General features: G+C 42.3%; 1 protein-coding gene across 5 annotated transcripts in view; it reads right to left on the minus strand.

Moving 5' to 3' along the window:
• The window catches only part of cdc42bpab (CDC42 binding protein kinase alpha (DMPK-like) b), a 95106-nt gene that overhangs the window by 76182 nt on the left and 1319 nt on the right, over positions 1 to 17605 (minus strand). The window lies entirely within an intron of this gene.

Consider the following 17605-nt stretch of genomic DNA (forward strand, 5'->3'; position numbering starts at 1 on the left):
CTAGGTCTCCCTGTCATGGCTTTTGCGCCATCAGTACAGATACCAACACATCTTGACCACCAAAGGCCATTTGATGTCACAAAGCTGCCAAGTACTTTAAAAACTATCCTCTCATATTGTCCTGGTTTCCAGAAGAGGATGTCTTCCTTAATTAACCACCCATAAATGTAACGGACATATACCAGGAGCTGTGCCAGGCCCGCCACATCTGTTGACTCATCCAGCTGTAATGCATATAATTCACTGGCTTGTATGCGTAGCAGTAATTGTTTCAAAACATCTCCTGCCATGTCACTGATGCGTCGTGAAACAGTGTTGTTTGATGAAGGCATTGTCTGTATAGTTTTTTTGGCCTTTTCCCCCAGCATTATCCCAGCCATATCCACGGCAGCAGGAAGAATTAAGTCCTCCACAATAGTATGGGGCTTGCCTGTCCTAGCCACTCGGTAGCTCACCATATGAGAAGCTTCTAGCCCCTTCTTATTATTATCTGTTGCTTTTACATATGTCTTACTACTCAAATGTCATCTTTAATCCCGCTCAAAAAACTTCTGTGGGATATCTTTCAAATTCTCATGTATTGTTTCTAAATGTCTGCACAAGAGTGAAGGTTTCCCACGAGAGAGTAACGGTTAATGTGATTGGATGTTAATTATTTGACTAGGCTACCTGTATTTGACATTGCTTTGTTATTTCGCTGAACACTAGCTGGTTTAATTTTATTTTTGGCAGTGAAACGAGGCTACTCAGGTGAGAAAATAACCTCACCCAAATGTATAGCCCCGTTGGAAAATATAAATGGACCGTTTGAAAATGTGAAGAAATGTTTTATATATTTTTAAAAATGTGAATCACATTTTTATTTGGCGTACCTCCGACGGCATTGCGCGTACCCTACCCCAGTTTGGTAATACCTGCTCTATTGGGAATGTTTTTTTGTGAACAAATTAGGGATTTCGGTAACAGAACTTTACAGTCAGAAATAGCTGTAATTATGTTTCAGCAACACGGACAGCGCGATAAACACTGTTGATGTTCTGAGGTGGTCGCTGCAGCAGGGAGGAGAGAAACAATGGGTGCTAGTCACACAGTCACTCGCTGTCATTTTGTTGTTGTTGGTCTGAGCCCGACACAATCAAATCAATTGCTGCCGGACTCCCTCTAGTCATTTATGTGTCTTAATTATTTCTTCAAACAGTGAGCTTAAAGTATCAGGCAAGCTCAGTGCATATGCTTGATTTGATTAAAATGCATAGAATGCGTCTATACATGGGAAAATACACAAAAAAATTTAAGAACAGACGACTCTCCGTTGACTAAGACATTTTTCTAGTCGGGTACAGCCCTATTTTTCACCCATCTAGCAATAAGTGCCCTTCTTTGCAAGGCATTGGAAAACCTTCCTGGTCTTTGTGGTTGAATCTGTGTTTGAAATTCACCGCTCGACTGAGGGACCATACAGACAATTCTATGTGTGGGGTACAGAGATGAGGTAGTCATTCAAAAATCATGTGACTTGTTAAGCACATTTGAACTCCTGAACTTATTTAAGCTTGCCATAACAAAGGGGTTGAATACTTATTGACACAAGACATATCAGTTGTTCATTTTTTATACATTTATAAACATTTTCAAAAAACATAATTCCACTTAGACATTATCTGGTATTGTGTGTAGGCCAGTGACAAAAACAAACACATTTAATCCATTTTAAATTCAGGCTGTAATGTAACAAAATGTATGAAAAGTCATGTGTAGGCCAGTGACAAAAACCCCCAAATTGAATCAATTTTAAATTCAGGCTGTAATATTACAAAATGTGGAAAAGGTCAAGGGGTGTTGGGTACTTTCTGAAGGCCTTGTAGCCCATGTGTGGTCCATATTATCAGGTATGCTATTAGCAATAAGCATTCTATCACCTGTAGCTGATGGAGCATAGAAGCTATAAATAAATGGGCTGAAGCATTATGGGCTGAAGCATTGGGTTGCCTATCTGCTATCGGGCTAATCATTTGCTAGATCCCATATGTGCTCTTTGAAATAGTTAGCATCCTTTTGATTAACTTTATGTCCCAAAAAATTTGCACAAACACAGTGAATATAATGGAGGCCTACCTGTTAGGGTAACTTGGGGTAAACAGCCACCCGGGGTAACACTGCCTGTACTTCTCACAGAAACCACTTCATATCACCTTTTTCCCACAAAAGACTTTCCCTGGTTACCACTACTCTTGCTCAACTAAAATTGTAATCAGTCTCATCACAATTTGTTATGACACTCCCTACCAAAAACATTTGAGGTCGGGTGGCATTTTACCCCAAGATACCCTACAATTGACCTGTGTTACATATAGCTCCATTCTACAGTATGCACTCACTGCAATTTGCTGAGCAGTAATGTGCTTAACCATAGTGCTGCTAAAAACTCTGGGTTTAAAAATATGCAGTTTGCGCATATTTAAAAGTTGAGAAATAAATAAACTAGGAATGGAAAGCTAGGATATAGGGCTGTTGCGGTGACCGTATTACCGCCACACCGGTGGTCACGAGTCATGAAGGCAGTCAAATATCACGTGACAGTTTAGTCATGGTAATTATGCTTCTCCAAGCTCTGATGCGGCTCATGGTCATTAGTAGCCTACCAAACTTAATAACTGCCTGGTACTCAGCACTCTATTGTCCCTCTAATCAATCTGACATCAATGCAAATGTATCAAAAATCTAATCAAACACTTCATGAGAGCCCATATTGTGCAACATTTCTATAAGCTATGCAATTGCGTGAGAAAACAGAGTGATGGCCTCTATTAAAAAGAGGATCCCATCAGCTTTCTATAGGCTAGGCTAGGCTACTATTATTTATTTCTCGACTTTCCTAATATTAAGCACATTGCTGTTCTTTACAATAGGAGTATAGCCTACCTGGCTGGCATGAAAACGAATCACGGGAAAGCGTCCTCCATTCACTATTTAAGTGCATAGATGACATGGTATTTTTTCTGCTGCCCCTGTTTCAAGACAGGTGCATGATAATGGTCCATTCTAAATCAAAACAAATTTCACACATATATGTAAAGACAAGATTAAATCAAGAATAGTCTGATGGGTGACAATATCACTTGTGAATGATGGCCAGCATAAGAAACAGCCTTTTGGATAAGGACGCGTGCAGCTGCGTCCCTTATGTTTCTGTCTTCACTTGTAGCCTGTGAGAAAGACCCAATCACGTGATGGAGAGCGCGCAGCACTAAGGAAGAAGGGCACAACAAAGGCATGGTTTTTTTTAGGGTACAATACAGCCACAAAGGGGATGCCGCTGGGAAATTCAAGGCATTATCAAGTGCTTGTCAAATTGTGAATGAGAGACTAATGAAGTGTGTATAGCCTGCGCAAAAAACAAAGCAGAGCTCATGCCTTTCAAGCAACTTCTTTCAAATCATCATTAGAGTCGCATCATGCAGCCTTAAAATGTATATAAAATAAAACATTGCCCAACGTTTATAGAACAACTAAAGTTACATTAATAATTCTAAATTAAGCACATAGGAATACCCATTTCTTTGTTAACCGCTCACAGAGTAGCCGCTCAAATCGTTTAGAGAAAATATTTATATTTTATTCAATTGCATTCTTCATACTATAAAATAATGGAATTCTAAGCAAATCTTGTCTGCTAAATGAACTTGTGTAGCCCACAGCCATTTGGCATAGCCACATCTGGACAACTCAGAGTATGCTATTCTGTTCTTCTGAAAGACTACATTTTCTTCATATCATGCTTCTTTAGACCGGTCTAAAATAAAAAATAAAAATGGATTTATTGTGTAGGTGTAGGCTATATTACATGGATTTATTATACTTTTTAAAATGTTGATGCTCCAAAAGGTCTGTATCAGTAGCTTGTCGGCTATGTGTAGAAGGCAGGAGATGCTAAATGTGTTCATGTTAATTAACGGTCAATTACCGCGAGACCAACAGTTATTTGCTTGACAATCACCGGCTGACTACATTTTGTGACCGGAACAGCCCTACTGGGATCCTCCTCTTTTTAACAAAGCCATTAAAACTGCTGTTTTTCCCACCATTGCAAGACTTTGTGCATTGACTACTTGTCAGAATGCACGTTTCCCTCCCTATGGTACTCAAACATTCCTTGAGACGCATTCAAGTTCTCTCGAATAGAACACACCACAACAACAAGCCAACTAGGTAAATAGATAAACTACTCTTCTATGGGGTAGTCAGACTTTTATTCATTTCTCGTTTCGTTTGCAGAGGAACATTTTATGTGGACTGTTCTTAACATCTTCAAATTGCGCCTCGGCAAAAATATGTTATCACGCTCCATCTTTTTTTTGCCGTGGTGCAGCGACACATAAATGACTGCGGCGGAAACACTGGATATGTCAGCCCGTCACTGAGAGGAGAGTGGAACCATTAAATCATGAATAAAGTGCCCAAATACATAAACGCGTCTGGGATCCTGGGAATCACTTACATAGCACGTCAACATGCGTCTGAGCAATAAATTTGGTTTAATACTGCACTGCACACTCGTGACACCAGAGTTCCCAGAGCAATGACGTCATCCCCAGTCTCCACAATAATAGTAGGTCAGGGCACTGATATGGTGTGCGTTCCAAAAATGGCACCCTATTCCCTATATAAATGCACTACTTACCTGGTCAAATGTAGTGCACTATATAGGGAATAGGGTGCCATTTGGGTCGCAACTGGAGTCAGAGCCTTTTTAAACAGAACAGGGTGTGTCTCACTGTCGCTGCGGTAAACACACAAACATGATGTACTTCAAATATTAAGAAAGCGGCAGAGAAGTGGGGGGGGGTAAAGGCACAAGACAAAAGATTAGATCAGAGTTGTGTCATGAGTCATGACAACTGCAAGGCTACACATGGGACAAAAATGCAAAAATGATGAGAACATCGGCTTACAGGAGTTTCTGTTTTGGCGTCGCCTAAACGTGTGAAACAAAATGAGACTTCAGCTCAACATGAACTGTCTGGAAGATTTCAGCCTAGATTGACAGATTCACTGTTTATTTAGACAATTGTATAAGTTGGAGGCTACACCAAACCTTCGGACATAAAAAAGAAATAAATTTGAAGCATCAGAGACATCTAGGTCTAGGCTATGTGGGCAATGGGAGATTCTGACTGGTGGTCTTCATTTCAGCAATAATGTGCCCCCACTGGTGCCAGAAGTGGGATCTTACCTACCATGCCACACAGATGCTTGTCTGTCATTACAAACCCCAATGAACACAGCTAGCATCACAAAGAGGTGAGGGGACTTTACAGTTTGGGGGGGGTTCAGTAGAGCTGGGACCATAACATAACAACATAATTATGTTTGTTTCTGACATTAGGACTGTATTTATAAAGAACTTAAATCTGCTTCCTGTTTTGTTTCCTTGCCGGGATACTAATGAGTATTGAGATACTGGCATCATCCCGGCCATAGATTTCAGCATGTCTTCTTGAGTTATATGGACTATAGCGCAGAAGGATGGGTGGAGGAGAGAGAGCGGGTGACATGGGCAGCTGTGAGAGAAACTGCCGGTTTTACTTTTAGCAGAACACGAGTGCTTGTTTCTCAAATGAAGGAACAAATATATTTACGGATCTCTAGGAGTCCTCAAAAGCCAGAGCTGGGGCCTACATACCAGATTGCTCTGGGAGGTGATGAAGGGAGTGCTCAGTCCCAAATGCCCTTACAACATGCCCCATAACCTTAATGAATAGGATAGAACACATAAGGCCAACAGCTAAGTGCAATGCTAATTTTCAGAGACTTGTCAGTGTGAGAAAAGATTGTCAGTTGATTGTGCTGCCCTATGTAGGATATGGATTACCTAACCTAGTTTGAGGTGTGAAAAAGGGATAGGCTTAATTCAACCAGAAATCAACAACTGTAACCTTGAGAAGCAGGTGAGACGACTCTCTCTCCCCAGTTAATTACCTAAATGACCTGAAACACAATGGAAGGCTAGCCTAGCACACCCTGCCTGCTGCAGCCCTCGAGCTGTGTACAGTAGGTTCTCTACCCCGGCTTAAAGCAAACAGGTACAGATGCTCAAAATGGAGGAGAGGGAGGGAGAACTCGTCTAAGCCCACATACTGACATCAACAGTGAACCCTTAACTTCAGCCCTGACATATCCCCTTCTTTTTACACCGATCTGTCACCGTAGGAGTGGGGGGGGGGTGCCATTTGATTTACAGATTATCCATGTTTTCTTTGAATGACATTAAAATGTCGGGCCTTACTTTCCACTTCCCTTCCCCCCAGTAGCAGAATGCATCACAGACAGTAGAGGTAACTCTAACCCTTTCATTCTGTGGGAAACCGAACCAACAGTGGCTGAGGTGAGGTGCACCCTGGCTGGAGGTTCTCTATCATGGGTGATAGGAAAGAGGACCTGAGCCCTGAGTGCTGATCTAGGACTGCATCCGCACAGAACACCAAGTATTACACTACAGGCTAATAACTGGATGGGCTGGTTCCACCATCATGACAACCTAGGTAAAAATGGAACCTGCAAGCTGGAAGCTGTTTCTTCTGTGACTGATATGATGAAAGGGCTTTAGACCAGACACTATTTGAGGACAGTGACGTGATGGAGGCTAGACCTTTCTTCTTTAGCCTACATCTAGGGCTAGTCTATGTGTTCAGTTATCCATTACAGGTGGCTAAGGCTTCCCGAACAAGGATACAATAATATGTTTACAAAATGGGTGCTGCTGAGTTGAAAACCCACCAAATTACCACTTTTTGCTTACAAGAATAAATGAGGGAGACAAAAACCTATATATACACACACACACACACTCCTCCGCAGTCCGTCAGTTCACAGCATAGCAGACGCTTTCTAGGCCACAACCAATCCCTACGGCAGGGAACACTACTAATTATATCTCTCTGAAGAAACTAAGGTGTCAATGCTGAGACTTGTAAGTAACCATAAGCAGAAAGCATTCCCAAAAATATGCATCTGGCTGGCTAGAGATCGGACGTGTCTCGACGCGCACCTCGCTCAGGAGGAAGAGAAAAGACACATGCAACTGCTCAAAAATGAATTATATTTCAAAGGGAACATATTGCAATATTGCTTCTATTGGATGAGGGATGAGCGCCAGAGGCAAAAGAAGTGTTTGACACCAGTCAAATGGTTGTAACCAGGTTGACTTATGAAGGCCAGGGTTTGTCCGGTTGTCGTTTCTGACATAATAGCATAATCAAAAGGACTGAGTAACAAGTCAAAGAAGCCAATCCATGATATAGGTCCACAGTATGAGAGCCATTCACAACAACACCTCGTCATGCTCTGCCCATTCCTAACCACTTGAGGACAGAACAGACGTGTTTTTGTTGAGGGTGTTCCTAACAAGAGGACATAACCTGACTAAGTTTCCAACGCTTCATAAGTAGGCTAATCTTTACAGAGTATACACAGCACAGTGACTGACACTAGCCATCACGAGGAAGAAGCTAAGTTGGTCCTTATTAAAGTAGGCTAGTGCTGTCTCTAAATGTTTTTATTGTAACTATAACTTATTAGCATACTATAACCAGGTTGTTGCTATGTTATTACCACTTTATTCTGTAAAAGTGCCACCAACATTTCTTTGTACGTTCTGTCAATGACCGGCTATACTTCACAGCTGTTTGAATAGCATTATAGGCCTTACACAGACAGGCTTATCGAGGCCCACTTAGGAGACAGATTTGCACGAACCTGGACCTTGTAGGCCAGCCTTTATTAAAAGTATTGGTCATTTTGGGTCGCAGACCTGTTAAATGGTGGGTCATGAGGTGTCAGAGTAAATATATAATATTGGAATTGATTTGGCCAAGTGCAACTGCGCTCTCTGCCTAGCAGCGGTGTCTCTGCTTAGTTTGGCAGCTGCGCGACTGCGTCGTAGTTAACCTGATCTTTTTTCTGCAGTTATGTTGAAGATCACCCACACGCTGCAGCGCTGTCGTTAAGAAGCAGATGATGCGCTGTCAGCCGCTGTCAGTCATCGAATGGACTCAAGCTTGCCACAAAGTCTGACTGAGCTCAATCGTCATGAAACGCAAAAACAGCGATGAGTTTATCTCTTGGTTTCATACAAACTTTGCTGCTCAGTAATGAGTCTCTCAAAACGAACAAATTAAAACGATACGTCCTGGCCAAACATCCACAGTATGATGGTAGACCCAGGGAGTTCTTTCAGAACAGGGCAGACTGCTTCAGGAAACAGTGCTTCCACAATGGAAGAGCAAGTCAGCTAGCAAGGCATTGTTGTCACTTTATAACAGGTGATGATGAGCAGAAATAAGGGAGAACTATCTCTCATTGTAGTAGATCTGAGTTTCTCTTTCTAACAATCCCCTTGTACATAGCTATTAGCTAACGTTAGCCAAATCAAGCTACCCATCTACTGATAGCGCAACCCTAAGTAACAGTACAGATGAAAAATTATTGTTGAAAACAAGTCTAGGATGGAACTGTTGCTGTTAAAAAAAGTACTCATTTTTATTCTGAACTGGAATAAACTGATTGAAGCAATATGCTTTTTGAGGCAAACACATTCGCACAGTTCTGGTTTGCTCATCTACAGCAGGAAGCGGTCTCCTCCTGACTGACTGAGAAAGCAGTAGATGTTCTGATGCAGTTTGCCACCACATACCTATGCGAGTCAGGGTTCTCAACTCAACGCTGAGCATGACCTCAGGGTTGCACTGTCAGAAACTGATCCCAGAATAGACTTGCTTGTTGAAAACGTCAAACCGCCACACACACACACACACACCTCTCATTAGGACTGTGTGTGTGTGTGTGTGTTTTCTGGTCTACATCTGTGTGATGTGATCAATCAGTTTATTCCAGTTCAGAATAAAAATGATTTATTGTATTTTAAACAGTCACAGTTCCAACCTATACTTTAACAATAATCTCTACAGTAAAATGTACAGTAGGCCTGACCATTTTTCATCTGCACTGTTACTTAGGGTTGCACTATCAAAAACTGAGCCTGTGTGTGTGTGTGTGTGTGTGTGTGTGTGTGTGTGTGTGTGTGTGTGTGTGTGTGTGTGTGTATTTTAACAACAACACTTCCAACCTAGACAGATATGAGTGTTTTTAAATGGGGATAAATAAACATGAATAGCTATTTACATGGGTATTTCATTGTTTTTGTTTTAGTCTATATTGCATTTGTTTTAGGCGTAAGGGCAATGAAATGTACCGATATTTACGTATAGCTGAGTGCATTTATAAGGAAAACACCATTACTAATTTGAGTCCCAGGCTGAAAAAGTTGAACCCCTGATGTAGACCTATTTATTTTTTATAGATGGATATTATTCACCAAAACAATTAAAGGTTAAGTATCTAGCTGAAGGGTCTAAATTAAAACATCTTGAGCATATGGCCGGTAATTATCATTAAAATAAGTAATTACGGCTGGAAAAGCTTATAAAAACCGAATTATTTTCTACCTCAACGTAAATTCAGCATTACAATTATTGAAGTGTGAAGTGAATTACTAATCTGTAGCCAGAAGGACCATGGGGCTATAAATGGTGTGTGTGTGTGTGTGTGTGTGTGTGTGGGGGGGGGTATTAAAGCAAGTCATCCAGCAAGTCATCCCAAGATGAGGAAAACGCACAACCAAGCAGCAGATAAGCAGAGCTGTCAGACACACAGGCCTGAGGCTCTTTCATCCAAATAAATCTCCCACCCTGACAGAGCCACAGACAGATGAATTATCAGTCTATATATAGGCCTATTAGCAGCAGCAGAGATGTCTTATCCCACAGGCAATTGAGATGACAATCAGAGCGACCAGAGGATTTCCTGATGATGTCGTGTCATGCGAGGGAAGGCAGCGTTACTGGACTGCTCCTCTAGCCACAGCTTCCTGTGACCCCACAAGGAGGAACATGTCAGGGAACACTCCACCACAACAACAGGATCCACACACACAGACGTGCACACACACAGACACACACACTCAAGAGCCCCATCGAAGCAAGGCTGCAGCGAACTCCTTCGTAGGCGACTCTTTCGTCCGCGCGCGCCCGAGTCTGCAACATTAGATGGAGACTGCAGGCAATTTTATTTTATTAAGTAGGCCATGTTAATCTTATTTCACAGGTTGATCTCTTTGTCTATAAAAAAAAAATACCTTGATCAAGTCACAGAAAGCATATGATCTAGAATCGAATTATCAATATAATAAAACTAGGCCTACAATAATATTATTTCCTTGAAAAGGTAGAGGCATAGGCCTGTCCTATACGTTGAATAGCAGAGCACTGCGCAGATTCCTACATTTTCAGAACGAGGAGTTTAGGGTACAGAACTTCGGCATAGTGGCCTACTCCCTCCAACATGCTGTTTGTCAGCAACATAGGCCTACTGAATTTCTCTCCATAGATTGGATTATAGATTATTAGGCTACTAGTGATTGGCGCCAATATGGAAAGTCTATTAATTGGCTGCATTTTTTTCTATATGAAAAATGGGAGAAGGAAAGATGACTGACCTGCACAGGAAGGAAAGTTTCCAGACTGTGTGCTGATTGAATAGTTTAGATAGGTGTGAATGTTCTGGAAGCATCATTCTAATCAAATCATCTGAACACAATAAGAAGCCCACCGAAACCTGGACAAACCGGGACAATAATCTGATGAATCGCTAAATGGCAGCTGGCAAACATTCATCAGTGATCAATGTTCGCATCACCAAAATGATGGATGTGAACTGCAAAAATCTAACGCTTCTATAGCATGGGCCTAACCGAAAGGGTCACATTAAGTTGATTCGTCATTCTTAAATAATGATGCATAGGCTAACAGCCTACTTGTTGGATGTGCATTTTGGTGGCGAGCTGTTTAGTAAGGCCTACTACTGTGACAGGTCTGTTGCCGACTATCAGCTGATCCAGTAAATCATTTCTGAACGACAGTGAAGTGATGAACAGTGCTAATGTATGCTTTATTTACAGCAAGTTCTAGTAAGAAAGAATGAAGGTAATGATTTAATGTTTTCATACGTTTCTGTGTGTCAGATTCGTTTTCAGAACTGATCAAAGTCTGGGACGCTACAGCCTATATATAAAATTCTTCCCAGATGAACACATGTATTTTAAGCCATATAAAGAACAGCTACGCATGACTTAATGAAAAGCAGAAAACAGGTACAACATGGTTTCACATTAATAAAAGACAAACAGAAACAGGCAACAGGCTTCAGCTCGCTTCACAGTTTCCCTGAGAAATAGGCCTAGGAAACTCAATGTATCTAGATGACGTCGAGGGCACGGGAGGGTACCGTTCATAAAAGGTTTTGCTCGTCAGAAAAGCACGTAAGCGAGGGACACACACACACACACACGCTTCTGAGTAGAAGAACCCGCAAACACCTTCACTACGTCACAGCTACCTCATACATACCATGTGACCGCACGTAGTACAGAAAGCAACTTGCTGACAGACAGGTAATGTGATTAGTCTGCAAAGGACAGGAGCTTCATTTTATTAGGAAAATCGAGCTTGACGACAACATTGAGGTTAGCCACCACCACCAGATCAATTTTATTATTTGAAAAATGGAGTACCGGACCCAGTGGCGACCAGTCATTCAGGGCAGGTGGAGTAGAGCACATTTTGAGCAACAACAAAAAATGTATATAAAAATATATAATAATTGGGGCTTGCCTGTTTTGCATGTTATTTTGGCATTAATATGTGTCACATATGAATCATTCAGTTAATAAACCTGTATACACATGGTCTCTTTTTTGTGTTCTTGAATAAGGCAGCTCCAATATGCAGGTGTTTCAGCCTAGCTCAGTGCTTTCTGTGGTAGTGGGGCGAGCCAGCGGAAAATAGGAGCACTGCGTCGTGATTAGTTCAGTGTTCTGTCACTCATGGGGACAGTACGTCATCGCCAAGTCCTTAGTAAGGGTAGACATCCAAAATGTCAGCCCTTTGGGTCCTGCCATAAAGTTATATTACAAGTGCCCTTCCACGAAGGCTCAAGGTCATTGGCGACATACAAAATTACATCAAATCACGTTATATGTACAGTAGCTTTGATTGGACTGATCATGTCAACATCATACTTTCAAAATCTTAGCTAGCAGCCATCATCATGAATCAAGTCGACAATCTACTGGCAAAACATTTTTAATCCTTGTCATATGAAGACAAATTATAGATAATACCTATAATATCTGTGCTCATCGCCATTGGACAAAAAGATTACGCAACAAGTTGGAAATCGCAAATTCAACAATGACTCGTTTGGAAGAAATCAGTGGCTAACTGCAAGCATTGCAAAGAAACCACTAACATTAGCCTGCTATTCAATAGAGTTCCCACCATAAATCCAGAGAATACAAGACTTTGATGACAAAATCTGCCCACAAAGGATCGCCATGCCACCTTCACAAGGTGAGTCCAAAAATGTCTTGTATGCTTCTGCATAAATGATGAAATATGCCAGGGAGATATGTATAATGTAGCTAAGAAAGTAATACTAGGTGTATGTTGTGTTTTAAGCTGTTAGTGGCCCATGTCCCTCGCCCTAATAATTTGGTCTATTTTCACCAACGCGGTATTGTAAACACATCGTTCATGGCCGGTGTGTGCTTGTTTGCCAACTTTTTTGCTAAAGATAGTAGTGGTGGTGCTTGGCGGTGCTTGGCTTGCACGTGTCAAATTAAAATAGATACGGTCACCCTCAAAATCACCAACGTACTAAAAGTCAAGGGCACAATCTACCCACTCCCAGAGAAATGCTAGGTGGTAATATAGGATCAGAAAAAGAACGACAGACATTGCAACTCAAAGCAGTACTCCACAATACGTGGATGGCCGCCAGTCAACAGCCCTATTGAATATATCCCAACATTTGGAACATTTCATGCATTTCAATGCATTTCTTATCATTCCAAAACAATAGAAATACAGTGCCTCCTTATTTGACTGTCCATAACCACGGATTCCCTACATTCTACTTCTAAAATGGGCACTATCCTGTCCATCGCCACTGATCCTGGTACAGTGTGTCCCAGTCCCTGATATAGGCTTACATACTGTATACATAAACAGTGTGTACAACCAGATAGCTACAGAGCTCTGTGTTGTGCAGTACAGCAGAGATGCGACTCAGCAGCAGCAGTGCTGTCAGAGAACACTGAACACCGCTGGGCTCTGGGCGGCTACTGCACCGTCACGGTCACACCGGCTCAGCTGCCATACCCAAAACACACACACACACACACACACACACACACACACACACACACACACACACAGACTAGTCACCATACCTGAACACAGGGCCTCAGAGAGGATGGGAAGGAGGGAGAGGGATGGAGGAGTAGAAACCAAGAAAGGGGGTGGGGATGGGTGGAGAGAAAAAGAAGGGGGCAAAAGAGGGACAGACAGACAGACAGACAGACAGAGTGACGGGGGAGGGTGCAAGAAAGAGATGGAAAAAATAAAGATGGAGAGAAATTGCAAGAGAGAGAGATGGAAGATGGAAAGACAGAGAAGGAAAGAAAGCATGGGAGAGAGAGGACAGGGAGGGACAAAGAGCTAGCCCCTAAACAGCTGCTGTATTCCTCACATTGCACCTCCAATCCAAATTCCACAGCCGAGCTGTGAAGGACCGGGGCTTGGCTGAGTCAGCACTTTCACACACAGCTGAGCTGAGCCTCCACAAAATGCAGGGATGCTCTGGCTACGGCACGCACAGGGGCTCATAAAGCACCCACTCTTTTCTCATTCACTAGCTAGCTACCACAGGTTTTCGCTGGCCTGCCTGTGCCCCATAATTAACCCATCACCTTTGACGTTAAACACCTCACCCCAAAATACATTGTTTAATGCTATCTAATAGTATAATCTGGGGAACTTGGCACGTGGCAATGTTTCTTTTGTTGGTGCTGCTTGTGTTGAAGAATGATTGTAATGCACCGTCTGTTCGCTTCATATCAATCTGTGCGTGAGTACGTTTGTACACGGGTGTGTGCACGTCTGTCTGTAGGCATATTTCCCAACCACACTCAGACCCAGCAAGGGACACAAAACATACAGAGGGCACGAGCTAGTGAGGGAGAAGGAGAGAAAACCAGGCTGGGAGGAAGCGGAGGTGAATTACTTGGAACAACCATACCATTACAGCTGGTGTTCCGTGCCAAGCCCTCTGTGTTTGGAAGCAACATCCCGTGATAGAGGGGGAACCAAACTAAAAGCCTAGAGAGATCCTGTTTTTTCTGCGCGTTATTTATTAACTCAGGCCCAGCTTCTCAGCCCTGAAGGAGTGCTGATCTAAGATCAGGTCCCTCCCGTCATGTAATCGTATTCATTATGATCTAAGGCGGCTAAACTGATACAAGATCAGCACTCCTACTCTAAGACGCTGGACCTGTTTTAAGAGCTGCTAATAGTTTTCATCCCGAGGTTGAAGGTAGTATATCTGGGCACGGATCCAATATGTGATGACACTTTTTTTAATCAGTTCCAGTATCTACCAGATAGGCAACCAACTGGGATTGATACTTCAGTTTATTTCCTGAATAAACTGACTTGAAATGGAATTGATCCAAACCCCTGCTTAACAGAAGCCCTCTGGGTCCTCTCCCTCTGCCCTGCTACCACAGAAACCCCAACCCAGTATGCCTAAGTGTGGGGGAAAGACAGAAGTATGCGAGGTGTCTTTGCCAATTGGCTCTGCATCAATTTCAGCCAGAACAGCTCAACTAGCAGGCCTTGCATCAATTCATCCTTTCAAGTGATAAATTATTTGCGAAAACAATGTTGCTCTGTGTCATTGGTCTAGACTTGGCTGGTAGAGGGAGGGAGGAAATGGAAGAGTGGCTAATTGTTCCTTTGGGTTTGACTAATTTAGAAGTACAGTTATGCTCCTTATTCAGCCCGTGTGTGTGTGTGTGTGTGTGTGTGTGTGTGTGTGTGTGTGTGTGTGTGTGTGTGTGTGTTTTAGGATTGTTGTGACTTAGGCCACAGGGAAAACATTTGATTCCAGGGCCATTTTTTGTATGAAATTAACAACGAGAAACCATTTTGAAACAGAAAACAGAAATGTGTTTTCTTATTTAATATATATACACCATTTACCTATTTGGACAGGTAGAAAGAGTGTGTGTATGTATGTATGTATGTATGTATGTATGTATGTATGTGGCCTGCATAAGTGTGTGTGTGTTCATATTCACACCAAAAAGTTCTGTAAATACAGCCTGGCCAGCTGGCCACAGGCAGGAGAGGAGAGGGATTGAGGGGTCACCCCAGCTCCAGAGGGAGTATGGGGAGCCCCGGGGGAGAGCAGACAGACAGCCATTTACCAACCTCCTGGTCCTCAGAGGCTGCTAATAAACAGAGCTGTACCCTCTGGGAGAGAACGGTGAGAAAAACCAGAGCCGGTCATGCATACTGTATGTAGGAGCTTAGCTTCCTTCTGCAGCTGTAAAATAGTATTTATCCTCAGCTTCACTTTCTTTTGGTTAGGTAGTTTGTTTCGCAGATTAGAGCTGGGAACCTCTTAGATGTGGGTATGTGTGCTATTTGAAACATGGAGGAGGGCGTAAAAATGTGACAGACTGCTAGTCTGCTATATTTAGGCTACTTCAACTGTCTGATACGGAGTGAGAGTTCAGGGAAGGCATCCACTTTGAGGCAAGACATGACATGGGCCACCCTCAGACTCCATAGTACCCTTTTGTGATTGTGAACTCACTGCAGTACAGGAGTGACCAACACAATAGAACCAAGCCACTTCCTGGTATGACATCATGTGCCCAAAGAGCCCAGCTGCCAGTCCCGGTGTTTCCTGTTAGCTGCCCCTGTGGAATCTCCACACAGGAAACAGTATAACATCAAGAATCATGACAAGGATGTCCAGACCCTTGACATCACAATCAACCCTCATCATCGGCATCCAAAGACCCTTTTAGCTTCTACCATGCCCAACTGCACCTGGCCTGGGTAGTGTGTGTGTGTGTGTGTGTGTGTGTGTGTGTGTGTGTGTGTGTGTAAGATATCTTCACCACCACAACCACTGCATAAACAGAGGTGGAGCTCTTCAACTACTAAACAGAGACACACCACACCAGAACCAAAGTTCATTCAAACAGAGATTGTTGTTTCTTCTATTCTGTGAGTGATCCAACTCATATCTGGACAACTTCTCAGGCTACAAATAAGTACATACTAGTATAGTATCATATAGTATAGAATTAGGCCTATAACATGGTTATTGTATAGTGCAGTAACAGTCATTATCAGTATTTAGAATTAACATAATTTTCCATTACCAAAAAAAAAAAAAAAAGCAGCTAATACAATGATGTTAGACCTACATGTTGAATAATTGAACCTTAAGATTAATTTAAGTGAAAGACTCTTTCCAATCTTCTGCTTACTGCGCTGTTGGCCCTGATCTGAGGTGGTGAGTGTTATGAGGACATAATAAAAGGATATGGTGAACTAGGCCTGGTCCATTTACTGACGGCTGCAGTTTATACAAGGGTCTCCATTTCAACCAAAATGAGGTCACCAAACAACTAAGTGATGAAAAGCAAACCTTATACTAATGTTTGTCTTTACTGTTGTGGGCTGAGCATTAAAGGGGATACGAGCGGTGACAAATAGGCCTAAGTCATTACTAGGCAGCCTAGTTATAGGCCTATAACTTAAAAGTATACTATCTATTCTTGATGACATAGGCCTACGTTTTGATTATCACGTTTTGTGAACATTAAAGTCCAAGTGAACTGTGTTTTTTTTGTTTTTAAGTTAAGTGTCTCATCCATCGTTGGGGAATGCTGTTTCATGTAACAGGCCTGGGTGTCCATTCTGCTATGAAACACCTGTCATACCATGTCATCAAACCTTGTTGTGAGCTTTGAAGTCAAAAGAAGTACACCAACGGCGTTGATAGCTGCTTTATTTCAGTAGGCTACCTGTACTTGAAAAACACTACAACCCCTTAGCCTATATGAAGCAGACAAGTATGTTTTGATAGTTTGTCTATGGTGTTTGTAAAGATGAAATATTTTCCATTGTTTGCAGCGACTGTCAGTGAAATGAGTGCGTCCTGAATAAAAGCAATCTTTTGAGGACCTTATTGCAGTACCTATTTGAGTGTTTCCCACTTAGTTAGCCATCACCCCTGGACTCCGGCTGTGTCCGTGTCAACACGGGGAAATTTCAAAATGAAATCACACTTGGCACTTTGTCATTTCGGAAAGGCATGCCCCAGGGCCAGTCTTAGAAAACTCGAGTCGCATTCCACATACGTGCTCGAACCAAAACCCCCACCCAAGGTTGTCACAAACACATTTCGTTTATTCAACAAATATATTGAGTTTATGTGTGTGTGGTCCTGTGTGCTTCGTTTCGCTTTTCTTTTCACTGACTGTGAGGAGAGGTTACAAAATTGCAAACGTTCCATGACATTTGGGGCTCACGCTAGGCCCCTGCCTGTCTGCCTGCTACCACCACCACGTCTACAACAATGTCACCGTTCTTCTGTTGTTAGTTTATAAAGTCAATTTGTCATGGGTCAC

The sequence above is a fragment of the Salmo salar genome, chromosome ssa15 (genome assembly GCF_905237065.1).
Source record: "Salmo salar chromosome ssa15, Ssal_v3.1, whole genome shotgun sequence".
NCBI classification, from domain to species: domain Eukaryota; kingdom Metazoa; phylum Chordata; class Actinopteri; order Salmoniformes; family Salmonidae; genus Salmo; species Salmo salar.